General features: G+C 48.3%; 2 long non-coding RNA genes across 4 annotated transcripts in view; one reads left to right on the top strand and one right to left on the bottom strand.

Moving 5' to 3' along the window:
* The first annotated feature begins 30 nt into the window (after positions 1 to 30).
* On the top strand, positions 31 to 27,024 carry LOC107966861 (uncharacterized). Of its 2 annotated transcripts, XR_008537502.2 has the most exons (3): positions 31 to 127; positions 15,834 to 16,387; positions 25,280 to 27,024. It is a non-coding gene; the product is annotated as an uncharacterized LOC107966861 (long non-coding RNA). The 2 variants fall into 2 exon arrangements; XR_001706898.2 differs by lacking the exon at positions 25,280 to 27,024 and having other exon boundaries at positions 39 to 127; positions 15,834 to 16,766.
* LOC104008323 (uncharacterized) overlaps positions 20,680 to 27,152 on the bottom strand; it is a 108,909-nt gene continuing 102,436 nt past the window's right edge. For both annotated transcript variants that reach the window (XR_008537501.2, XR_010147063.1), the window contains exon 9: positions 20,680 to 21,401. This is a non-coding gene — a long non-coding RNA (uncharacterized LOC104008323). The remainder of the gene's footprint in view (positions 21,402 to 27,152) is intronic.

Genomic DNA, 27,152 nt, shown 5'->3' with positions numbered 1-27,152 from the left:
TAGAGCAGAAGCCCCAAAGGAGGGGGCTCTGAGGCCTAGGGGGCTCTGCTCACCACCCGCCCACTGGAGACCCCATGCAAGCAGAGTCTAAAGGCACCATGCTGGTGCCTGCTCACTTCGATGAAAGGTCAGAGTCAGAATTAGCTTTAAGAAATAAAAAATAAGGGGGCTGCTTTAGGCATCAGCTTTATAGAATCAGAACAGTCCAGAATAAGCAAAGGGCATTCCTTCTGTCTTCAGCCAGGTCCAGGTTATAAAGAGGGAAGAGTAGCGATGAGGTGCAGCAGAGAGGATGTGGTATTCAAAAGTCATAAAGAATATGGACAAGTGAACCAGGAGTTTAAAACCCAGGACCCCGGGAGAAGGAAAACACCACATGCAATGTCTAATTCAATAAGCACAAATCTTTGCACAGTGGATATTTGCCTAGCAAAGAATTGACACTCAAAGAGGAGATCGTCAATACTTAGCACCACCCAGCTGGGATTAAACCCAGGCCTGTCAGACTCCAGAACCTGTGCTTTTCCCAAGAAATCATGTGGCTTCCTGCAAAAACTAGAAAGCACTTTTTGGAGCTTGAAGGAGACAGTTTTAAAAATGAAAGGCGGTTCTGCTTCATACAGTGTGTAATGAGGTGCCAGGGTTTATTTTAATGCTAAGAACCAAGCATAAGCTGAAAATAGACATAGATTCAAGAATATTTTCATATGGTGCTTATGCAGACCCAGGGGCCAGATAAGAAGGAAGGGGAAAGGGAAGGAGGAAGTGAGGAAGGGATGGGGAGCAGTAGTGAGGCCCCATTCTCTTCTATTGTCAGCTCAGCACATAATTTATATCTATACCTCCTGTCTACCTACCCATCCATCAATATAGATATGCCTTTAATTGTTTTTAAATCATCTTAAAATTCCACTGGTAAAATAATAAGTTTAAAATTAACAGTTTTGGCCAATCATTTTTGCCAGGTGGGTCTGGAAATACTGGGGCAATCACATGAACCCGCAAAAAGAAAGAGCCCCCCGCCCTCTGCTCTGACCGTACCTCTGTGTGCCAAGCCTTCAGCATGGCATGAGCACCTGGGCGTTTTCAAGGCCCCCAGGACATACAAGGCCATGTTTGCTTCTCTGCAGGAGCCCAGGTTTCACCAGCTCCATCAAAAGGGGAATTTGAGTGATGGTTGCTGGCGCTACTACACAGTGACTCTCCCCACCCGCCATGTTGGTGCTGTGCTTGGCGGAGGGAGTGCTGTCCCTGGGCTCAAGTCTTGTTCCACTTTCTCGCGTTGGGTGGTTGTGGGATCTCTCAGAGCCCTAGATGAGGTCAGCGAGATGGGAAAACGAGCACTCCCTTTCCAGGATTCGCTGAGAATGAGTGAGGTGCTGCATTCAAACTGCAGGATATGAGATGCGTATTGATACTGGGAGAGAGAGATTGTAGGGTTTGTAAATTTCCACTCCACCCCACGGTGCATCTTGAAGCTGCTCCCACTTGGGTCTTCCATCCTGGGAGTTCCTGGCAGTACCGAATACCAGGAGATCAGGAGCCCTGCAATTTTATTAGCATGTGTGACATGGGGCTTTCCCTCATTTGTCCTAAACAAAACAACTCGCAATGGTGAAAAGTCAAGCAGTTCAGAAAACAGTGTTTTGTGAAATACAATTCTCAGTGAACTGGGAGCAATATCAACTGAAAATAAATAAATAAAAAAGGATCATCATAAAAATGAATAGAATCTACTAAAACCAAAGGGGACAGAAAAGCCTCAACCTCAACACTGTTTCAAATTGAGTCCTAAAGTGAATTCCCAAAATGCACCAAAGGCACGTGCTACCAGCCTGGAGCCCCGCCCTACACCCTTGAGCCACTCCATCCCGCCCACCATCTAAGCTCCCCGAGATGGCAGCATCTAGGTTGTCCGGAGCTCAGTGCCAGGCCTAGATCGCAGCCGGCTAGTTCCTGCTCTTCTCCCCATCCTCTCCCAGTCTGAGTCACGCTAGTTCCTCAAAGTCTGTGCCGCGCTCTCTCCCACTACCATCCCCACTGCATGGAACACTTTTCCTTCTTCTGACATCACCTTTCGTCCTTATCTTTTACCTGGGAAAGTCCTAGCAACCTTACACTCTTCCAGCATCAGCTTGAAGTCCTTTCCCCTGGAGGCTCCATCCCAGCGTGGCAGGGTGCCCACGGGTGCCTTCCAGCAGCATCTGTTCTGTGGTCACCCTGCCCTGAAACCCCTTCCAGGCTGTCAACCACCTCAGGCAGGACTGGCCCACTTGTCCCCACTGCACCTGTAATGCCCAGGTCAGTGCCTGGTGCTTCATAGATCCTCAGTAAAGCCAGGTTTGGAGAGGGTGTTTGCCAGTCCAGGGCTGTGCCCTCTCGCTTCTGGCAGGAGAAGCCATGAAGTCACTGGTTGTTCCTTTCAGCCTCAGAGGAATGGGCAGAACACAAGCCCCCATATGTTGCTTTCTAGCAGTCTTAGTGAAATTCCCCGGATCTCTTTCCAAATCCACAGATGAAGACAACTTTATTATGAACTTTCTAGAGAGCCCTGGCCTTGCCCTGCATTGCTGTCTGAGCCTCCGGTCTACACTAATCCCCAAAGCACACGGCAGGGCAGCCCAATAACCAGCCACCCCTTCTTCTTCCCAGCCTCCCCGTCACCTCTAGGGCATAACCAAACCGTGGCCGTGTGGCTGGGAGACATTTATCACGGAATTACAGCTCCGGGACGCGGTCTCCGTGGCTGTGACGTGATGACTGTGTATTTCACGCCTCTCAGTTTCCCAGCTGGGATTCAGAGATTTAAAGACATGGGAGATGTATTTTTAAATTTATGAGAGGGCCATTGATTTAATTAATTGTGCCAGAAGAGTGCAGTCAGTCACAATAAGAATTCTTAAAGGGAAAGGGGACCAAAGGAGGCTGGTCTCAACTGTTTGGGGCTGATAAAGCTTGTGTTTCTTCAATAAAGCTATCTTGCTAAGGATCTGGGTGTAGAACAAATTCTTTAGAGGGCATGTCCATAGGCAGATGATGCACCCACAAGCATTTGGGGAAACACCCAATTGGGGAAACACCCACCAAAACAGCTCTTCTTTGAGAAACTCCGTGTAATATGATCCTTCAAAAAGGACAAAAACCGATTCATCTGCCAGAATTAGCTTCTCCTTTCACACTGGTTCATTCTCTCGTCTGATTGGCACTGGCTGGGCTGGAGCCCATTCTCCTGGATTCTGGGAATTAAGTTTTCCCCAGCAGCTACACTAAAGACAATGTAGTCCCGTTGGCTGACCAACTCCCAGATTCATGCACCAAAGACACCTGCAGCCTGCCTGGTCCAACCTGCGAATTTTACAGATGGGAAAACTCAGTCCTGGAGGCCTGTCCTGGTGAGAGACAAAGCTAGGGTGAGAATTCAAGTCTTCTGATCCCATTCAGAGCTCTTTCTGCTGATGGTACCCTCTCTCTTGGCTGGGAGGGCCTCAGCTAGTATTTTTTCCAAAATGTGCAATTATTTCCTTTACTTTTAGATTTTAACTCTTGCACAGGATGTTTTAAATGAACTTAGGGTAATTTCTGCCAGCATTACCACCTCTTTTCTTTCTACGCACTTACAATAACATCAACATTTTACTCTGGTATCTTAAACCCAGAGGCTGGGCCTGAGAGGAGACACCGCCCAGTAGACACCAAGGTCGAGGCTGGGGTGAAATCACTTCCACTGCCAACTGAACTCCATGTTTCTGTTCTGGAAGATCTAATGGAGAACCCAGGAGAGAGGACAGCAGGGAGGAGAAGGCAGCCCTAATTCAGATGCAGATGTCACTTAGAACTTTTTACTTACACCTATAAGAGGAGTCTGTCAATATCAGAGACATGCTGGCTGTCATCTGGATATGACCCCCCAGATCGTCTCCAATCAAGAACTCTCAGAAAGGGCAGGTGGGTAAGTCTGAGACTTTATAGTCAGAACTGGCAACTAGCATTGCTTACCCCAGAAAACCTTTCTTTACCCTATGCCACCCACCCTAGGTCATTCCTATCCCCCAACACGAGGCTTCTCTCTCTTCTTGAACACCATTGTGACAGTGCAGGCTGGGTGTCTGTTGGCCCATCTGACTCCCCACTGGGCTGGGAGCTCTTTGAAAGCAGGGACCTTGTCTGTGCTGTTGCATCTTACTGTTCTAGCAGAGTGCCTGGCACATAATATGTGCTCAAGAAATGCCAATGGCTTGAATGAATGAACAACTTCAGAGATCTGGCTCATTCACTCACTTTATAGAAGAGGAAACTAAGGTCCAAAGGGGTCAAGTGGGAAATTAGAAGTGGAACAAGAGCAAGGATCAGGGCCCCCACCCTGACTTCTCTGGGCTTCATATCTTTGCGAATTTACAAGGAAGCAATAAGGGTTAACCTGAACTGCTTTGTTCTGCTGTCCCAGTGTCATGCAAACCTCCTTTTCTCCACCTCTCACTCTCCAGTCCACTGCCAAGGCCTTGGAAATCCTGCAAGTTTTTATGCAAATGACCTTTGGAAACTAAAAGAAGCCAATGTTTATTTTTCATTCAAAGGTCCAGATGGGTTATATCTGCTGGGCCTGGCTGTGCCCCTGCTATCAGATAGGCATGAAAATGACCCCACTAGAAAAGACCTGGAAGAGAATAGCTCTGTTTCCAAACACACAGACATTTGCCTGGACATTTCCCTAACTCATTCCTCTTTTCCATTTCAAACAATATACGGATCTCACAATTCCCCAGCCTAGTAAAATTCTAACAGCAGGTCGATAGAGGCCTATTGACTGGGAAGAACTTAACTGCCTTCCAGCTAGGCAGTGAGAAGTGGCCTTACCTCCTCACCTCAGCACCCAGAAATTTTAATCTAGCATGAGACCCACTTTACTAAGAAAAAAGAAGACGGGCCATTTGCCACCATCAGGGACCCAGGGGCACCTGGGAGGAAGCCCTTTGATGAAGGCCCTTAAAAAGAGCCATTGCAAACCAAGAACCATTATTCTAGGTCATCGGCTCAGAATATCAAGATGTGAGTTTTTTAAATGCTAGTTTTATCCCCAGTTCCCAACTGCCTGTGTCATTGGGAGGGCCTAATGACCAACCTCTGAGCACTATGAGATTACTTCAGGCCAGGACAGGTAGATCTTAACCCACAGGCAAAGCACAGGCCTTCCTGTGATACCATTTTGAAATGATCTCAAGCACGTACATAGTTTGCTACATGAATGACATATGTTTTACTGTGTATTCCACACTCCCTTTGAGAGTGGGATATCTCATCAGACCCTCTGTGTGAAAACTTGGAGTGAACTCCCTCCTCTCAGGAATGTGATGTCAAACCTTATCAGAATTCCCATTTGTGAGTTATGGACCTCAACTACTGGACTTCAGAATACATATTCTGTTACCAAGAGTTTAATGGACATTTGGAGAGCTTAGGCCGTGGTAGTCTACACTGTTGGCTGCTTCTAAAGACAACCAGTATGTCTGCCATCACAGCTGCTTCTCCAACACCAAGAGCGCAGGTGCAACTGGGCGACACCCTGTTAGCCTCGGGACTAATCACCAGCTCCAGCACAGTCCCCCAGTATGGAGGGTCCTTACGCTGGACCTCCAGATCTCTGCCCTGATGGTTGAGCCAACTTCTCTGAGAGCTGCTTGTAGGAAGGTATACTCCAACCTTTACCCAGACCTTACCTTCCCCAGAGAGACCTGCTTCCATCCTAACTGAGCAACCAGACTGTAATAATTTTGGAACCCACTCACTAAGTGGTTAATGTACTTTATCTATCAAGCAGATTCCCTGTGAGCTTTCTTCTCTTTATTCTTTAAGCATCGTGACCCTAAGAAGAGATTTTTTTTGGTACGGCAATACACTATGAAATTCAAAAAATCATACTTTGATCATCTCCTTATTTCCACCGTATATAACATTCTCCCTTCCCAGGAAGGACAGACCTAGGGGCCTTGTTTTAGGGTCCCTGGGACCCATCTGGATCCTGAAGAGAAAACTGGTTGCAGGAAGCCACCTCTCTGAGCAGGAATATGATGACGTACTTACCATAGGATCCAGCAATTTCACTCTCGAGTCCAGACAAAAGCTGTACACCAATGTTTAGAGAAGCTTTATTCACAATAGCCAAAAATGGCAAGTAATGCAAATGTCCACTGATTGGGGAAAAGATAAATGGTGGGGTATCCAAATAAGTGAATACTGTTTGGCAATAAAGGAGTAAACTACTGATGGCTATAACAGGAGTGAATTTTAGAGCATTATGCTAAATAGAAGCCCAGGCTTGGAGTGGAAGGCTATAAAGGAGTGTGTTAGTCCATTCTGCATTGCTATAAAGGAATATCTGAAGCTGGGTAATCTATAAAGAAAAGAGGTTGATTTGGTTCATGGGTCTACAGACTTTACAAGAAGCATAGCTCTAGCATCTGCTTCCGGTGAGAGCCTTGGGAAGCTTCCATTCATGGTGGGAGGCGAAGGGGGAGCAGGTGTGTCCCATGGTGACAGAGAGAGAGAGAGAGCAAGAGAGATGCCAGGCTCTTTTAAATAGCCAGCTCTCACGTGAATTAATAGAGCCAAAACTCACTCATTACCACAAGGGCATCACGAAGCCGTTCATGAGGGATCCACCCCCATGACCCGACCACCTCCCACCAGACCCACCGACAACACTGGGGATCATATTTCAACATGAGATTTGGAGGGGACAAATCCAAACTATATTACTTTGCGAGGTGATGGGAATACTTTCCATCTGATTATGGAGATGGTTGTACAACTGCCTACATGTGTCAAAATTTATCAAATTATACACTTGAAATTGGTGAATTTTATTGCATATAACTTACACCTCAATAAGAATGATTTTTTAAAAGAAGAAGTAGTATCATCAAGGTGAGGTCATTTCTGTTGAATTACAGATTAACCTTCTCTGAGGATTTTCATTATCTGCCTCAACAATGGTATTCAAAACACACACCAAAAAACCTCTTCCTTACAGAGTCACAGGACAGGAGTGCCAGAGAACAAGAATGTTTCCCCCTTTTAACCCAGGATAAGCCGTTCATCCCTGTGGAGGGGAGAGAGTGGAGACTTCAAAGGCCAAGTTAATACTCAGTTCTGCCACTGGCTGGCTGGGTGAACTTGAGAGAGAGTCCAACCCTGAATTCTCTTATCTGTGAAATACCAATAAAAATAGCACATCCCAGGGTGGAAATAGCCCAAGTGTCCTTCGGCAGATAAACAAACTGTGGTCTGTGCACACAATGGAATATGACTCAGCCATAAAAAGGAATGGAGTTCTGACACATGAGCCAGCATGGATGAACCTTGAAAACATGCTAAGAAGCCAGGCATGAAAGCACATGCATTGTATAGCTCTGTTCCCATGAAATGCCCAGAACAAGTGCATCCATAGAAGCAGAAGGCATATGGTCATTGACAGGCTAGGAGGAGAAATGGAAAAAACTCTTCAGTGGGTACAGGGTTTTGTTTGGGATGATGCAAATGGTTTAGAACTAGATAACAGGTGGTGGCTGTAGAACACTGTGATATACTAAATACCACCCAATCGTTCCCTTTAAAATGGTCAATTTTATATTATATAAATTTCATCTCAATTTTTAAAAGTAGCACTTCCCTCCTTGGTGCAGGAGGGATGGAGAAAATGTGTAAGACAGGAAGCACCTCCGCGACGTGCCACTGAGCTTGCACCCCGGCCTTTTTTCTGGAGACTCCAAACTCCTGTGGCTCGTGTGTGCCGCCTCCTCTGCGGGAGGTGACAGCAGCTCCTGGAGATGGCAGCCTCCCACGCCAGTCCAGATCCCAGCCTCCAAACCCCTATCCCTGCTGCCCCTTGAAGGCTTCCCCTAGCTGGAATTAGGCTTGGACTGGAAGATGAGCCACTTAGGAAAATAACATCATTTGTGTGTCACGGGCCCTGCCCTGGTCCCAAGTGCCGACATTTGATCCCTGTCCTCTGACCCCGGCTCTGACCCATGCCTAATCCCATGGCCATGCCAACAGCAGCCCAGGCCTGTCAGGAAAGCAGCTTTCCCAAGGAGGACCAGACAAGCCTTGACTCCTGGCAGCTTTTGCTTTTTGAGGGGCATGTTAGACCAGGTATACAGAGCACAGTGCAGGATGGCCCAGGAGATTTTTAACAGGCTTGTAAGGAGGGGATTAATTAGTATCTCATCAGAATCTTATTAGTGCGGGAATGCATTGAGGAATAGTAATCCTCATTCATTAACACTGTGTTTTCTAATGGAAATCAATGAGTGGCCCTCATTCTGGGTGGATTTCTGAGAGCAGCACTCTGTCCAAGTGTGAAGGGAGGGCTCAGACACCATGCAGGCTCCAGAAACAGAGAAGGAGGGTTTGGCCTGGGTCTTCCTGATGTCCATGCCAATGAAATAAACACCTCAACCTCCCTAGCCTGTGGATTATTTCGAGACAGAGTCTACCTGCTGAAAAGGAAAGGCCCCTTTGGACGAGACGCTGTGTGCATGACACAGCCACTTAACCCTTCCATGGCCTAGGACTCCCATCATCAAAGTGAAAGGCTTGTGCCAATAGACCTGTCCCCAAGACTTCGTCTAGCTCTTTCTGTGAATCTCGTTCATCATCCTGAGAAAGTGCTGAACTTTCATAAAAATCACTGGGCACAAGGAGGGAAGGTCCAGGCTAGAGAGAGAGACTCAGGCATCATTCCCTTATCACAGGTTAGGAAGGCTGTCAGGATCATCAGGCCAGGCCAGGCCAGTGGACCACACAGGGTGCTGGACCCACTCCCAGAGTTTCTGCTCCAGTGGGCTGGGGAAGGGCCGGAGAGGTTGGAGCTCTAACAAGACCCCAGGAGATGCTGGCCTCTGGTCTGGGGGGCCACACTTTGAGAACCACTGGTGTGGAAAGAGGAAAGGGGAAGGGGAGAGGAGGTCCCCGCGAGGCCAGAAGCATCCTTGAAGGGTCAGGGTGAGGGAGCAGCCTTTGAAGGAACAGGCAGGGCGGTTCCAGCGAAAGGAGGGCCAGAAGGGGTGGAAGTGTTCCCCCAGAGGAAATGGAGCTTCAAAAAGCAGGCTGTGCCCAGTGTCGCAGAGACACTGAGCACGAGGAGGACCAGAAACAAGGGGAGAGGCAGCCGGCAAGGCTCCCCAAAGAGGGCGGCAGGTGCAGGCCCAGGAGGAGATGAAGGTGGAGAAGAGAGGCACGTGACCACTCTTTAAAAACAGGAGACCTGCTTCCTCGACTCAGCTGCATTTCTGACACACGTGGTCTAAGCATGACAATGAGCTCTCTGGCCCTGACTTACAGAAGGTCCATGAAACACCACAGTTCTCAATGTGGCTTTCTCGCTGGAATCCAGAAGGAATGCGACTTGCTCAGGGACACACGAAGAGACAGGGCCTGGATTTGAACCGAGGTCTGGCACAAGTGATTCCAATCCTATGCCTCTCAGTCAGGCCAGGGGGTAGGCGGGCATCATGAAGTCCCCATCTCCAGGGGCATGTTGTTGGGAAACAACCACCAGGCTCGCCCACCTCTTCTGTTCAATGGGGCTAATGCTGCCAGCCAAGGGCTGCATCAGCTTGTGCCACGGAACCACCCTGCCCATGGAGAAGCATCACGAGGCACTTTCAGCATTTACTAATGGACCCTAGAAAATGTCTCTCGGCTCCACCAGTGTGATGATTAAGGCTGACCACAGACGCCAAAACAGTAACATTTAGGATTTTGTAGGTCAGTCCTTGCACGGTTGCTCAGGCCAAGGGGCATAGATTGGTGATGCTGAATGGCATTTTCTTTCAAAGCTGAGCCCGGCAGAGCCCTGGGGCAGGACCTTGCAAAACCATTGTGTGAAGGAGAGCGAGTCCCTTGGGGAGGTGCTAGGAACCTGGGCTAACCCCGAATCCCTGCAGATCAGCAAAGGATGCCTGTCAGCTGAAGATCGGAGGAAACTTTCCCTGCAGACTGCCAGGCACCAGGGAGCCTAAGAGGTCACTGGCCTGGGACCCCAAGAGCCAGATGTTATCACAGGCTTGGCCCGTGAAACCTGAGCCTGGACACCAGCCTGGCCCCTCGCAGCACAGATGACATCCTGGGGCAGGCGCCAGGCAGAGATCAAGGCAAGGAGCTGTTCCTGGCCTGGGGTGCTAGGGATGCAGACCAGGGCTGGCAGTCACTTCCCTCTTTCCCCTCCCCTCCTTGCTTCTCCCTCGGCCTAGTGCACAGCACCATTGCAGGCACAATCTCCCCCCTGCCCCTGAGCCAGAGGGAAGTTGCCAGGCAGCTTCCTGGTGATCCTTGGGGATTTCCTTAGGGTGTTGGGCTGGGATGCAGGACAGAGACGCAAAGACAGGGCAGGGAGATGGAACCCCAGTAGAGCTGCTCCCACCTGACCCAGCACCTCGGCTGGACTCAGATTCCCCTGAGGTCCCGCTTGGGCACCCTCCCCCCTAGTCCACTGCATGCCACCTCTAGTTCATTCCAGGTCAGCTGGAGATAACAGTTTAAGCACCTCTCTCTCAGGGAGGCCTTCTTGATCTCATTGATTAGGTCAGATCCACCTGCTATATCACACTCTCCTATGCATTTATCTCTGCAGTTATGTGCTCATTAACCTCTCCCACTTACGAGAATCTCTGACATGTGGGGTCATGGCTACTTTGGCATGGCTTTACTGGTGAAACAGTGGTGAGCCAGACACCATGGAGGTGTAGACAATACCTATCCACACCACATTCAGCCTGGGCACAGAGAACCAAAACTACACCTGTCTACATGAACAGGTCTGTGAGTCCCATTGTCTTCACTAGCATGACTTGTCTTTTCTGGAAGCCTCTTGCCCAGGCAAATGACTTCATTGTTCATTAGAAAAACTTCCCCAAATTGCGTCAACTCTTCAATGGGAATTATCAACAGACGGTTTTCACCCTAAGACACTTCAAATCCTTCACTCCCAAAATACTCACCTCACTTTTCCATCAATCCTGAACTGTTGTATAATGATCTTTAGCTAATCCTTATCCAGCCTTCCCACACTTCCACACTGAAAGATCCCCGCAAACCAAACTGTCAATTCTCAGTAAATTCCAACCTTGCCTTCTATTCCAGAGGTTACCAAAACTCTGTGGAGGTCGCGTTCTTTCTTACCACAGTGAGCAATAAACAGCTTTGTGTTATCAACAGCTTGTGTTGATGTTATTTGGGGAACCAGCATTCAACAGAGAAATTCAATAAGTATTGCGGAATGGTGAGTGGATGTGCAGATGGATGGGTAAAGATGGATGGATGGATGGATGGATGGGTTGGTGGGTGGATGGGTGGATATGTGGAAGGGTGGGAGGGAGGGAGGGAGGATAGATGGTTGGATGGTTGGATGGTTGGATGGTTGGATGGATGGATGGATGGATGGATGTGGGTGGATGGATGTGGGTGGATGGATATGTGAGTAGATGGATTAGTTACTGTATTCCTACCAATGCTGATAAAGCAGGCTTCGGGTCTGGGGTGAGGCAAGGCTGGGGTAGGCCCCATCCTGGTCTCATAAGCACAGGAAGTCTGTTTGGTGAGAGAAGCAGCATTCCCTCTGCAAGGAAGCCCCTTGAAATTATAAAAATTAATTCTCAAATAGCAAATCAAGATGATTTCAGTTGAAATTTGCAACTGAAAAGCCCCATTTGAAAACAGCTCTAGAGATGGCTGCCCATCCCAACTTGATATGATGCTTGTAGATCAGTATCAAATTAAATTTCCCTATTGTGCATTCTCTGTGGTGGGCACAATGCAGGGTGTTTCTATCCCCCAACCTCCTCTTGGTGATATCCTTTTCAGCTTAAATTATACAGAAGCAAATAATTATCAGGGCCTTCTGTTTACCCTCCTTAGAAGATTTAATTTATCCCAATAAACATGGGGAGGCAGACCTTTTGGATTTGAAATAACATATAATTTACTTCTAACAAATGCTCGGGGTCTGGGAGAAAGCCCATTCATCAAGCCGATCTGAATCCCAGGCAGCTTTACCAAAAGGACCTTTTGTCTAATTGTTTTCCATCACAAACAACATGTGGGGAGGAGATTTAGGCAATATTTCCAAACACTGTAAGCGACGTAATTATTGTCCTTAGCAAACCTGATGATAGTTTTAGAATCACAATGGCAATTTATCTGCCTAATCCCTCATTCACTATGGCCCATCGCAAGTATCATGTGGTTGAGGAGGCATTTAATAACATTCAATTCAAAACCCTAGATTTAAATAACATTAAGGTGATGACTCAGGCCCAACAAAACCCAGGAAATCCAAAGGGGGCTAGGGTACCATTCTCGATGCCTGGCATTCGGCCAAGGTGCAGGATGGCAGAGTGGGCTCCAGGCCACCACTTTCTTTCCCTGGACCTGGCACAAAAGACATCAGCACTGACAGTAGACAGTGGCTGAACTCAGTGCTACCAACCTGCCTGTCTGATGCCATCCAAGAGGCTGTCAGCCTAGCTTGTAGCTCGCTCTTTTTTTTTTTTTTTTTTTTCCAAGCAGCAATGGCATGGCTTCGACTGCTCTCCATGGACCTAACTCTGTCCTGAGCTCCAGATCTTGGTACCTAACTGCCCACTGGACATTTCTTCTGATTATTCACTGATGCCTCAAACAAGGCTGTCCAAAATTCAACTCCTCATTGTACACCTCTCTCCCTTGCTCAATTTGCTCCTCAGTAAATGGCCTTGCCATCCACCCAACCACCCAAACCCAAAACCTGGGGGTCAGACCTAACCTCTCCTTCCTTCACTTACTGCATTTTCACTTGGTCAGCAAGCCCACTTGTGTCTGACCCCTCCATATTTCCCACGCCCAAACCCTTACGCCCCACCCCATGGCCACTTCCCTGGTCCCGGCTGTCATCTTTCGCTATGTTACTACAAACCCTCCTAGCTGGTTTTCCTGCCTCTAGTCCTTTTCTCTTCTAACCCATTCTTTTTTTTTTTTTTCTTTTTGAGACAGTCTCACTCTGTCACCCAGGCTGGAGTGCAGTGGCATGATCTTGGCTCACTGCAGCCTCCGCCTCCTGGGTTCAAGCAATTCTCCTGCCTCAGCCCCCTGAGTAGCTGGGACTACAGGCGTGTGCCACCACGCTTGGCTAATTTGTTTTGTACTTTTAGTAGAGACGGGGTTTCACCATATTGGCCAGGATGGTCTCAATCTCCTGACCTCATGATCCACCTGCCTTGGCCTCCCAAAGTGCTGGGATTACAGGCGTGAGCCACTGTGCCCGGCCTAATTCATTCTTTTCAAGACAGCGGATATAAAATATAATTCTCTAACAGCAAATATGGACTATTTTGAAAGAAAGATACAACTCAAAGGCAGTGTTTGAGACACAGTCTTGGCAAGTGGGAGGCATTCCCTTGTTTGATAACTGCAAAGACTTTGCTACCCTCAGGGTCACGTCCAAGTTGACCATTGTTTTCCTCTCCATCTCTCCCATAGTCTCCAGTGATACTAGGAGTTCTCCACACGTGCCATGTCCATAGTATCAAAATCAAGAAGATTCAAACCCAGGGTGATATAGGTTTCCATGAACTTCCCCTCAGAGCAATTGGGAGCAGGGGGTGCCTGAAGAAGGACTCTGGGGTGTGGATTTCACACTAGTCCTTCAACCTCAATCAGCTCCTGGGATTTCCACATGGAAGAAGATATGATTCCCACTAACAAGATGAAGATGATTCTACCTCTGTGCCAAATTCCACAACCCTTTAGAGAGAGAAGCATATGAAGGACGAAGGAATAGAGAAGACACAGGCTTTGAACTCATGAACCGGGTTCTCATTGTTGGGTTCCTTATTTCCCAGCTTGGTATTGCCAGCTGGTAAGTTATGGAGTCTTTCCATACTTCTGTTTCAAAGTAGGGGGTGGTACAATGAGATGCCATCTCACCCTAGTTAGAATGGAGATCATTAAAAAGTCAGGAAACAACACATGCTGGAGAGGATGTGGAGAAATAGGAATGCTGTTGGTGGGAGTGTAAATTAGTTCAACCACTGTGGAAGGCAGTGTGGCAATTCCTCAAGGATCTGGAACTAGAAATACCATTTGTGGGCCGGGCGCAGTGGCTCACGCCTGTAATCCCAGCACTTTGGGAGGCCAAGGCGGGTGGATCATGAGGTCAGGAGATACAGACCATCCTGGCTAACAGGGTGAAACCCTGTCTCTACTAAAAATACAAAAAATTAGCCCGGCATGGTGGCGGGCGCCTGTAGTCCCACTTACTCGGGAGGCTGAGGCAGGAGAATGGCGTGAACCCGGGAGGCAGAGCTTGCAGTGAGCAGAGATCGCACCACTGCACTCTAGCCTGGGCAACAGAGCAAGACTCCATCTTAAAAAAAAAAAATACCATTTGACCCAGCAATCCTATTACTGGGTATATACCCAAAGGATTATAAATCATTCTACTATAAGGACACATGCACACGTATGTTTATTGTGGCACTATTCACAATAGCAAAGACTTGGAACCAACCCAAATGTCCATCAGTGATATACTGGATAAAGAAAATGTGGCACATGTACACCATGGAATACTATGCAGCCATAAAGAATGAGTTCATGTCCTTTGCAGGAACATGGATGAAGCTGGAAACCATCATTCTCAGCAAACTAACACAGGAACAGAAAACCAAACACCACATGTTCTCACTCATAAGTGGGAGTTGAACAATGAGAACACATGGACACAGGCAGGGGAACATCACACACCAGGGCCTGTCTGGGGGTTGAGGGGCTAGGGGAGGGATAGCATTAGGAGAAATACCTAATGTAGGTGACGGGTTGATGGGTGCAGCAAACCACCATGGCACGTGTACATCTATGTAACAAACCTGCACATTCTGCACTACCCCAGAACTTAAAGTATAATTTAAAAAAAAAGTGGGGGGTGGTAATAGACCCTGTTACCTAAAGATTGTTATGATGGTTAAATTAAAACTCCTCATCCCTGTCAAGCTGGAATGTAGCCCCTGTTAACTTGAGATCCCCCTTCTTTGGCTAGCTAACTTCTGCTCTCCCAACAGAATCCTATCTTTCATGTCCCATCTCCCAGGACACCCCCCTCCCCACCGGGCCTGGGAAGGATTAGGAGGGCCCTGTCCAGTGAATTCCTTGGCCTTCTCATTCAAGTCTGGTTGCCTGTTTGTTCATTTGCCTTTCACATGGGACCCTGAGCTCCATACATGCAGGGACCAGGGCTTGCTTGTCTGTGCATCTCCGGCGCTTGTGACATGTCATACTCAAGAGAGCTGAGGCCGACCAGCTGAACGGAGGATGCCCTAGCAAAGCACCTCATGTGGGCCACAGATATCAATGGACAACCTCCCCTCACTGTCCTCCCCTTCTCCTTAGCTGCTTGTCAAAAGCCTGGGCCAATTTTTATTCTGTGCCTTGAGGTCTTGTGTACTTTTTTTTTTTTTTTTTTTTTTTTTGAGTTGAAGGAAATGCCCCACCTTTAACAGTTGTAACAGCCTCAGTCGCAGATACATGTGTGGGCTCTGGGGGTCACAGCTGCCTGTGCCTTCACTGACTTAAGGATGCAGAATGTCAGGGTCAGCTTCACCAGGCTCTTCTTGGAGATGCCTTCCTGGGTCCTGGGGTGACTCTGTCTAGTGAATTCCTCTGGCCTGACAGCAGGTCTCACTGCTTCTTGGCAGTGCAGGTGTAGGTAGCAAGCTGTCAATTGCCATGCTTTAGAAAGGGGATTGGGGCCTGCTGGACCATCATGATTCTAAGCAGCTGTGTGTGTGTTTCTTTTTTTGCAGGTCACTGTCTGGGTGGTCAGGATGGTGGCAGCACCCACATGGGGATGACATGTGGAGTGAAGTGTCCACCTGCCTGTGTCCACCCAGTGAGGCTGGGATGAGACCCTGTAGATGGATGGCTGGTGACACTTGGGAGCAGCCACAGACAAGCCGATCACTCAGAGACTTAGGGCCTCACTGGGGAGGCGTGAGATTTCCTTTAGTCCTTGGACACCAAGTGAACACCACTCTACGCCCGTATCCAGCATTGATGACAAAGAAGACAGATCCCAAGAAAGGGCTGGTGGGGGTTACACCATGCCAGGAAAGTTCCTGGGATTGGGAATGAGCTAGACTCCACCTATTGGTTGTGTGACTTGAGAAAGCAACTTAATCTCTCCAACTTCATTCATTCAATAACTACTCATCAGGTACTCGCTGCATGCCAAGCATTGTTAGAGACTTTCGATGCAGCCTTTTCTACAAAATAGGGATTTTTACCACCTACCTAATAGGACTGATGTTAATTCCATAAGACATAAAGCAATGACTATAGTACCTGGCCCTCAATTAAGGTGAGTTATAATCTCCTACTAACATACCTCTCCTTTTGGAAATTGGGGGTCGGGGTGTGATGGACAAGAAGCAAGTCAATTCAAAGCCTGGCATTCAAGAGAAAAATACCTAATAGGTGACAATAGCAAATTCCCAGCCATTTTGCTCTCTTATTTGAAAAGAACAGACCAGGCAGGGTTTGGAATGACCAAAAGTTAAGGCAACTAGTGCAGTGGCAAGGACACCAGGCCTAGTCTGCCCCGCTGTCTTGCTGTGTGACTTAAGTTAAAAGCTTTGCCCTCTCTGTTCCTGGCTTTCCTCATCTGTCAGAGGAAAATAATAATATCTGCCCTGCTTAGTCCTCATCGTAGTAACATAAAACATAAGAATGTATCTTAATATGATAATGTAAAACTTAAGTTATCTGTGATGCTTAAGTTAATGTATCTGAAAGTGCTTTGAAAAATACAAAATGTCTTAGTCCATTTGGGCTGCTATAACAAAATACCTTAGACTGGGTAATTTATAAACAAAGTTGTTGCCCATAGTTCTGGATGCTGGGAAGTTGGAAGATGAAGGTCCCAGCAGACTCGGTGTCAGTCGAGGGCCTGTTCCTCATAGATGGAAGTTGGAAGATGAAGGTCCCAGTAGACTTAGTGTCGGTCGAGGGCCTGTTCCTCATAGATGGAACCTTCTACCTGTCTTCACATGGTGCAAGGGATGGACAAGCCTCCTTGGGCCTCTTTATAAGGGCACTGATCCCACTGATGAAGCTTCTGCCCTGATAACCTGATCACCTCCTAAAGGATTCACCTCTCAATACCATTGCACTGGAGATAGGTTTCAACATAGCAATTTTGGGAGAACACAAACTCTCATGCGATAGCAGATACCACATGCAAAGTAAAAATGCTGCTTTGACAGTATTTCCATGGTTTTGTCATCCTATCTTAGTTTGTATTCCCCGAAGGCAGGCCCTGAGACAATGGTTGGGCTGCAGATCGATTATTTGGGAAAGGATCTCAGGAAGCAGGCGCTTGATCGTTGGGCAAATGATGACAAGAAGGGGAAAAAACAGTCAGGGGTGTTAATGAGCAGGTTACTGCCATGGGCAACTGGGGCTCAGTCCAGCTGGAACACTCAGAGGAAGTGTTTGCAATGCACCCCGGGATTATCCTACCAAGAGACAGGCAGGCTGGGGTGTTTACTTAATCGGATTCCAACCCTTGTTGCTTGAAGATCATGTCTAGGGCTGTTCAATCTCTGGCACTTCTAGGCTGCCTGAATGTGAACTGAACATACCCCCAAATATAAGCTGAGAGCTTTCTTGTGCCAGAGAAAGCTCTCAGGCCTAGAAGCAGAGAGACAGTGTCCTTTGCTGCTGCAGAAAACTGTGAGAATTTATGCCCCAGGGGACATGGTATCTGCCATACCAGTTACTCCCACTCATATGACAATACTATAGCCAACATATTTTCATTATTCTAGCGATGCCTTGCTTATCCAGACAATATTTACTCAACAACTTTAATGATCATAAAAATTTAGAAAACAACCAAGAGATGAAATTAGGTGTCCAAAAATCCATGTGCTGAAGTGCATTTGACAGAAGCTTCTGCTTGCATACCATGTGCTATGGGTTAAGCCCTGGAAGTAGCCTGGTGAGTAAGGCAAAGATGCCTTGCGCTTGAGGAGTTCACCTTTTAAGGGGAGAGAGCAGCCCCTAAATTTGATATGTACTAAGGATAAATCAAACAATGGGCAGAAATAGAGAAAGGAGAGAGTGGGAGAGCCTGTTGCTATCAGGTAGTCAGGAATAGTCATTGAGGAAGTCGCTTTTAGGCTTAGAAGTAAAAAATGAAGAAGAACCAGCTATAAGAGTGGGGCAAAGGGTTGCTCTGGGACTAGGAGGTAGCCTGTATAAAGGCCCTTGGCAGAAAAGACCAACAGTGAGGAAGTGAAGGAGGCTCAGTGTGGCCAAAGTGGGTTAAAACAAGGAAGAGAGTAGTCAGATATGAGGTTGGAGAGACAGGCCAGGCCAAATCACACAGGGCTGAAAAAGCTATGGGCAGGATTTGGGCTTTATCCTTGGGGGCAATAGGCAGCCACTGAAGGTTTAAAAGCAAGAGAGAGAGCTGCTTGGATATGAAAACCCCAATGACCACTGTGTCTTCTGAGTAGGGAAGATCTAAAGAAGGGTAGGAGAGGGAGGGGAGGCCAAATTGAAGGCTGTGGATGGAATCCAGGCTGGAGAGGTCACTGTATTTTAGCCCTAAATGAACCCTTCCAATCTTCACCCAGAGGTGACTTACTGGTAATTTACACTTCGGTCTAACACCACGGTTATTGTGGCTCCTAATCCTGAAGTAGGACTTCCTTGACCCCCAACGGTTTCATAAGCCTGGGCCAGTGGACTACTCTTGAAAAGGATTGTCACCAGACACAGCAGCTTCTTTTTCCAGGAAATCCACTTCAGTGCTCCAGGGAGGCAAGTCGGCAGCGAGTGCTCATAGCAACAGTTCACACACACACAGAGCTTTCTATGTGCCGAGCACATTCCACACACTCTGAATGCAGTAACTTATCCAAGCCTCACAAGAGCCTGGTGCTGCAGGAACTAGTATTAGCCCATTTCATAGACGAGGAAGCTGAGGCATGATGTGATGAGGTGACTGGGACATAAACCCAGGCCATCTGCCTGCCTCCAGAGGGCAGGCTCTTAAGTCCAACACTGCTGGCTTCACATTCATTCTAACTGAGCCAACAAATGCAGGTGCCTCTGAGATCCGGCTGCCTTGCGGACCCTGTGCTGGAAGAGCTGGGTGTCTGGTTGTCGGGGATGGAAATGAAGATATTAGGGAGCGTGAGCCAGGCAAAATGATCCCCCATGTGTTCCTCTCTGGGTCACATGCACTGGTTCACTAATTTGCTGGGCTTTTACAAAGCACCTCCTGTGTACAAAGTACTGTGCTGTAGATTGGACATGGAATAACCAGAAGAGCAAGGGTTTCAGAATCCCACTCCTGCTCTGCTACCTACTAGTGTCATGACCTTGGGCTTGTTGCTTAACCTCTCTAAGCCTCAGTTTTCTTAACTCTAAAACAAGAGTTGCAGGGGTTGGGATGAGGAAATAAAAGAAGGAAGGAAAGAAGTCAGGGAGAGAGGCTCGGTGTGAAAGCTTGCAGGCTATAGAGGCCGCACAGCTGTGGGTTGAGTAAATTCTGCAAAGGCAAAGCACTGGTGAGTCAGGAGCTTGCAGCCTGGGCTCGGGAAATTGTCTCCCAACCCATCTGGCTTTTCAGCTCTTTGGGAAAACAACGCTGACAAAAGTTTGCACTTTGTAAATGTGAATTATTTGGGCCTTAGGCTCTTAGATGTACAGAAGTAAGTGAAACCTTTCTTTCAGCGGATCCAAATTTCCTTCTATAACTTGAATCCCAGTACATCCTATTTGCTCCCAGTGAAATCACCTTGATTACTACCAGTGTCAGGGACCTCACTGCCTACAAGGCAATCCCTTCCACCTTAGTCATCCTCTTGTGAGCTCTCTTAGGTTGTATCTTAAATGAGTCACTTTTCTTATGCCCACAATAGACTGTTAAATGAATGGGCTTCCTGGGTACCTTCTACTCAACAATTAAAGGTCAGAGGAAGGTCAGGTGGCCAAGGAGAAGTCCCAGGCCAGGCCCTCACGTCTCCCGGATTTAGAGCAGCATGTTTTAATAAGCATATGATTTATGAGGGCCATGTGCCCAGTCATTATTTGAAAATGGTGACAGTGGCTTTCTTCACGTCAACTGAGAGGATGAATCCCATCCCCCTTTTCTGTTTTTCTCCATATTGTGCTCCTTTTGGAGAAAGGCCACTTCCCAATAAATAAGTAACAACAAATCACAAATAAAATAACACCGAGTCCTTTCCATCGTAGAGTCACACATGATTTACCAAGACTGAAATTCACAACCTGCAGCGTCTGAGTAAGGGGGGGCAGAGGGGACAAGCTCACGGAGCCTTCACATTATCTGAATCCCAAATATGTGCCTCGAAGGGAAGGGTTTCGTTTCTATTCTCCCAGAGAAGAGAATCAACAGAGAAATAATGACAGTGTGCAGTGAAGGGAACGAAATGAATAAATAAGTCCTCCATGAGCTGGAGTCAAACATTTATTTTACATGAAAGGGGGCTAATGACATTCAATAGGATAGAGGAAATCAAAGAGTCACAGCCAGTAGCCACCCTTTTAAACCAGATTTTGAGCACAGCCCCCCAAGGGCTGTTTCTACCAATTTTCCAATAAATCACGCAGACTTTTAGAAGAGACAGATATTTAATTCGTGCATTAGAACCACAGGACCATAACCAAAGGCTGCGGCCCTGGAGTCCCAGGTTCTTCTTACACAGTCCCTTAAACCACCTGGCTATAAAATGACGGGTTAATTGGGTAATTAAGCATTGGGCAGGCTGCAGGATGAGGAGCTGATGGCTGACCTCGGGGGCTGGGATCAAAGTTCATGTGTTAAAGGACCTGGCCCATGTGGAGCCCACTGCTTCCTCTTCTACTTCAGGTAGTTAGATTATAATTAATTAAACAGACGGATCTGTCCAGAGGTTGAGTACCTGAGAGTGGCTCATCACACACCTCCTGCCCGCTTGTCCCAGCTGAAGTCAGTCAAATTTGCATCTTGAGGGCAGGAGATAGGAAACACAGCGCTATCAAGGCTGGTCCTCCAGGCAGCCCAGGTGGCACAGGAAGGAGACCCTCATGCTGATGGGAGCATTTCAACCCCCGGCCTATGCACGACCTATGCACATACTCCTCCTTTATCTGCTCATTCAACAGCTTGTTCACAGCTGATCTGGACGATACAGTGGGACTTCCGGTCAGTCCAGTGGGAGGGGAAGATGGCAAGGAAGTAGCACAGCCCTGATCAGCTTCCCAGCGGTAGAGTCCAGGGAATGGAAAAGGCCAGCAGGTTCAACACGGCTCCCAGAAACCAACGTGTACATCTGAGGAAGTGTCCAGTGCCTACTCTCCTAGAGGAAAAACCCAACAGAGAAATAAGGGCCGGGCTCAGATCATGCCTTTAATCCCAGCACTTTGGGAGTCCAAGGCAGGCAGATCACGAGGTCAGGAGTTTGAGACCAGCCTGACCAACATGATGAAACCCCATCTCTACTAAAAATACAAAAAAAAAAAAAAAATTAGCCAGGTGTGGTGGCACATGCCTGTAATCCCAGCTACTCAGGAGGCTGAGGCAAGAGAATTGCTTGAACCTGGGAGGCGGAGGTTGCAGTGAGCTGAGATCGCTCTACTGCACTCCAGCCTAGGCAACAGAGCAAGACTCTATCTCAAAAAAAGAAAAGAAAGAAAAGAAAAGAAAGAAAGAAAGAAGGACATTGTCTGAGAAGGGGAGGTACCCAGTCCTGATAATAGGGAGATATTCCCTGGCATAGAGTTGGGGGCTTCCTGAGGAAGCAAGGAGCTGAGATCTGAAGGAACCAGGATCCCAGGGGAATGGAGGAGGCAGCAGAGAAGAAGAAAGAGAAACCTGACCAGGGACTGAGAGGTCAGAGTGGGTGGGGAGGGAAGGGTTAGGGCAGGCGAGCCAGGCCAGGAGGACCAAGCACCACCAGGCTGGCTCCTGGGATTTACCCTGCCGCATAAGGGTTTGACAGGCATATGGGGGGTGAGTAACCAGTTAGGTTCACAAGGTCTCAACAGGATCCAAATCCAAGCCCAAAGCAGAGGCCTCGGCCCAGCTAGGAGGAAGGATGCTGAGGTCTGGCACCCCCACGCCTCCTGTAACTGAAACAGCACCCCTTTCCCCCACCATATTCCATAAGGCAGGTGGCTTGGCAGTGGGAGCGGGGAGAGCCCAGGCCTGGGAAGGTTTTTAGTTCCTCCCGAGGAGCCCCTGGGGTGAAGGCATGGTGGCTCCTGGGCTGTCTTATGGTGGTGGAAGAGCAGGGACTGCACGGAGGAGCCTGCTGGGAGGATGGGGGCTTCTCCTGGCCATGCCTCTTCGGCCCTCTTTGGGACTGAATGACGCTGCTGGCACCAATGCCTTGAGGAAGAGAACCCAGACTAGGCCTCTAGTTCCATCCAGAGCTGGGCACAGCACAGGGAAACGCAATCAACTGGGCTGGGAGTGGGGACTAGGGCCCATAAACTGCACCCTACCCTGCCCTGCCTCTCCTTGGCTTGCTCACCTCCCATGCTGGAGGGCTGCCCCTTGGGGGCTCCCCCTGCCCTTTGCACCCTCCCTGCCTGCAGTGCACATGGCCCACTAATGTTCCCAAGTTCTCACATGCCTGGCTCCCCCAGACAGTGGGCCCTTCACGTTCTCCCTCCCTTCCTACCCTCAGCCTTCAACACAAAACTGTGTGAGTGGCATCATCCTAGTGGCAGCCCCGTTCCCACCTGCCACCTTCACTGCCACAGGAATAGTCCTGCATCAAGAGAAATGGCTTACTGGGCACATCAGAGCCAGGCCACAGGGAGCCAGCCCAGCACTGCACCTACAGGGGCTGTGAGGCTACGGAACAGCACCCCTCAGAGCTCAGCAGGGCAAACACAGGCCAGTCTTCCACAGGGCACAGCCACGGTGACAAGGCAGCATCTGTGTATAGATGGGAAGCTCTGCTGCTGCTCTCTAGGCAGCTGGAAATTCTACCCCAAGTTTGCACCATAATAGAAGAGAATGGAGAGGTTTCATCCCTCACTGCAGGGTAGAGCACTTGCCCTGAAACATAAATGAGGTACAGGCATGAGGCTTAGAAAACTCTCAAATTATAACACCTCTGAGATGCCCATTGTATCCACGCGGACTCCAGCAGGTTTGCATGTCCCTGCATCCCCAAAACAATAGCTTCAGTAGTCATCAGATGGCCAGAAACCAAAGCCACTGTCATTAAAATCCAAGAGGTGCTATTAATTAAAGTGCCCCTCACTCATTATGTAGAGAGAGCTGTTATTTCCATTTGAAGCCTGCTAGTTGGATAACTGCTTCCATTAAAACAAAAACCTCCCTCTGAGATGCAATTTAACATGCAAGTGCTTGGGCTTTCAGACGGGCTGCTCCTGCTGTTGAAACACACACACCTGACTTTCTGGGCCCACAGTTCCCAGAGTCTGTCTGCCCACAGGACTGCCAGGAAACAAGCACCATCTCCTGAATTACACCCTGCTTGCCATAACATTATCACCAAAGTCAGCAAGGCATGCCAGGCCAGAAATCCAGCAAATGCCTCGAACGTCAGCCTTTCAGAAACCGTTCACTCACTTATATTCATGTGTGCACTCTGCCCTCAGGGTTTGAGCACCTCTATGGGGCTGGCCACTGTGACAGGCACTGGAATAGTACTGTTAATCCAGCAGATACGTGCCTGCCCACATGTGGTTTCCAGGGAAGCCGGGGGGTAAAAACAGAAATGAAACCAAGAACAGAACAAACGGATGTACAGTGGGTGTAGCCCTGGTGCAGAGGCCTGCTAGCCAGCCCATGCCATCAAGGCACGAGGGGCACAGAAATCTCCATGCAGAACCCCTGGGAACCAGCTGGCACCAAGCAGAGACCCCAGAGCTGTCCATGTGCTGACAACCTCTGGATGCAGTGAGGTATTCCAAGAGATGTTGCAGTCTCATGAATTCAACTCAAGAGCTACAAACCAATACAAAGAAAAATGTTAGCATGTGCTGTAAAATGGGGCGTTTGAAGGGTCAGAAGGCCCGTCTTGAGCCCCTCTCTTTATTTACAAGATGCAGGCTCCTCCCTGACAGTCTGCTGTGAGATGCTGTAATTCTGGAAGCAGTCAGTCTCCCAAAGCAAGAGGAGGAAGAGACTAGGGTCTTCTATCTTGCATCACACTCAGCAACATCGACCCATGCCCACGATGTGGGCCAGGGGTCAGTCACATATTGAACTTAAACTCCCAAGTCCCGAGTTTGCAGTATGAGGGATAATTGGAGGGAAGAAAGGAAGAAAAGAGAGAGGGGGGAAAGAAAGGAAGAAAGGAGGAAAAGGAAAGAGAAAAAGAAGGGAGAGAGGAAGGGTGAGGTAGAGAGGGAAAGAAGAAGGGAAAGAGGGAGGAAGGGAGGCAGAGAGGAGGGAAAGAAGGAAGGAAGGGAGGAGAGATGGGGAGGAAGGGAAAGAGGGAGAGAGAAAAGGAATGAGGAAAAGATCCAGAGCCATTTTGTTCAGGGACAAGTTCACTGCTTGACACACAGTAGGTCCTCAAGAAATATTTTTTAGAGAAGAAATAGATGAAGTCAATGGCTATGACCTAAACCTGTGATGAAATTCCTTTTCGGTATGGCATAAACCACTAGGTCATTGATGAACTGGTATTATTCCATGAGCACAAATGATTGCTCATGAAAGCCATGCAGGTGATAAAGGAAATTGAGAAGCAAAAGCTGCCGGCCTTGGGTTTGGAAGCAGCTGTGTCCTTAATTACGCGGCTTGATTTATACTCTATTAAATCTGTATATAAGTAACCCATTTCTCTGAAAGCATTTAAACCTCTTATACTCCACCAAACACAGTGCTTTTATTTGAAATAAATGTATCCAGTTCTTTGGGGAACATATGGTATATTTCTCTCTTATTAATAATTCAGTTCAAATGAGCAAAAATTAGTTGGTGCAGTTACGGCTGATTTTGTCCTGAAAAGATCTGCATTAATTTTAGACGTTTTGTAAATTGGGCTATTAAATAAAAGCATTATATGTGAATTACCCTTTAAATTTTAAGCAACTTGGTAGTTTAATGGTATTTTCTAGTCAGATTCATTTTCAATCTCTAAAAAATTATAGTCATTATGGTAAGACAAATTTTTAAAAGCTGTGCCTTCTATCCAATTACATATTGTACTAATAAGTAAACTAGAAAACTTTCATGTTCTCCTTTCAGTGTTGTCCTGCTTGGCCACATCTTTTGATGGCATCTGTCTTCTGAGATGTTCCCTGGAGGGAGGTTGGTCCTAACTGAGCAGCTCCGATAAAGAAGCGGACTCCAAGGGAGCTGAGTTCATCTGGGAGGGGATTTGTCATGGCGCCCTGCAGCATGTCTTTTGGAGGATCCACCCTCTGCTGATGGAGAGTCTCCTCACTAAGACTCTGGAGCTCTGGGACTGCAGAGGAAGCCGGCAAGGCCCCGACCAGGCAGCCCTGCTAGGAAGTCCGAGGGAATTCCTAAATGGCCAGGGAGATGGTAGTTCTAGGGAGATGAGCACACAGCTTATCAGCTCCACGGTCCAGCCTGGCAGAGACGCCCAAAGCCAGGCCCACTGGTGGTCCCTCCCCAGCTTGCCCCAGAGAGGCAGGGCAGGTTCCCAGGGATCGTCTTCCCTGAGCTTTTGTGTGGTTCTGTCCCATTAGGGGAGCCTGGTAAAATCAGCAGGGCTCTGGGGTCTGGTTCTAGGACTGGCCAGCTTTGAGGCTGGCTGACTGTGTGGTTTTGTGGCAAGTTGCCTAATGGCTCTGAGACTTAGTTTCCACATCTGCAAAGTGGGAACTCTAGTGTGCTATTGGGAGAGTGTCAGGAAGCCCCTGGCACACTCCTGGCACGTGACAGGGAGCTGCTGGTCACCTTCCTTTCTCCACCTCCCAACTTGGCATTTAGCAGTATCCTGGCATTGGGTTTTTTTCCAATCCAGCTGATGGTTCAGGCACAATACTTGCCTTTAGTGGACATGACATTGGGCCGCCTGACCATGTTCCCAAAGCAAATGGATCATGGGCAGCTTGCCCTGGCCCCAGGAAAGCGCATACAAACTCTCACCACCTGCACCTCAGGACAGCAACTCCAAGACTAGAATACCTTTTCACCCCTTCTCCCAGCCCCCAATTCCTTCCTTCCTTCCTCAGGCTGTGTGTTTTTCCACGTGGCTGGCTGGACATTCTGAAACAGGCAGTAATGCTGCCACCTTTATGGACAGCCAGAAAGAATAAGGAGTCCCTGTGGGGGTCACACCCAAGCATCCAGCCCAGCCTTTCTGCCTTACTCAGGCTGCCTGGCATGGAACTTTCTGGAAGGGTTGGAAAGTAGAATAAGCAGAGGGATTGAAGTGGGGCAAACATCAGCCCTTATGATATGCCGGCAACTGTAGGTTCTCCATTTTTTGGGGTACATCTACTCTTGCCAAGCAATGCAAGTCGCTGCCTGGGGCCAGGACAATAAAAGAGATAGCTTCAGAGCCAGAGGAAATCCCAAAGGCCAAGGAGGGCCACACAGGGAGGATTCCCACTAGACAGATGGGGAAAGTGAGGCTCTGGGAGGGAAAGGGACCCCCCCACCAAGGTGACACAGGGGAGTCTGGGAACCACTCCAGGGTGACGGTTGATGCAACAAGTCATAGAGCCCTCTTAGGTTCTGGTTTTCTAAGAAGGGCCTGGTCACATGACAGCCTCTGGTAGCAGCGGAGAGTAGTGGTTGGGAACATGGCTTCTTGTGTTAGACATCCTGGGGTCAAGCCTGGGCCCTGCTGCTTGCCAGTATGTGACCTTGGCTGGTGACTCAATCTCTCTTCTCCCCATGTTTAAGATGAGAGGAATGCTACTGACCTCATAGATCAAATAAGTTAATATACAACATGCTCAGGAACTCAAAACCTAAGCCAAAGTTTTTCAGAAAAATAAAAAAGTAGTGCAAGCCACCAGGTGGTGTCCACATGCCCCACTCCTAAAGTGCTGCCTCTGAAGGATCGCTTCTGAGGATGCGCTCCCGCCCGGGCCTGCTCTGCATCACTCAACCGGACTTTAGGCCACTCTCTGGCTGCCCATGA

The sequence above is a fragment of the Pan troglodytes genome, chromosome 8, assembly GCF_028858775.2.
Source record: "Pan troglodytes isolate AG18354 chromosome 8, NHGRI_mPanTro3-v2.0_pri, whole genome shotgun sequence".
NCBI classification, from domain to species: Eukaryota; Metazoa; Chordata; class Mammalia; order Primates; family Hominidae; genus Pan; species Pan troglodytes.
This window is presented reverse-complemented; position numbering and strand designations above follow the sequence as displayed.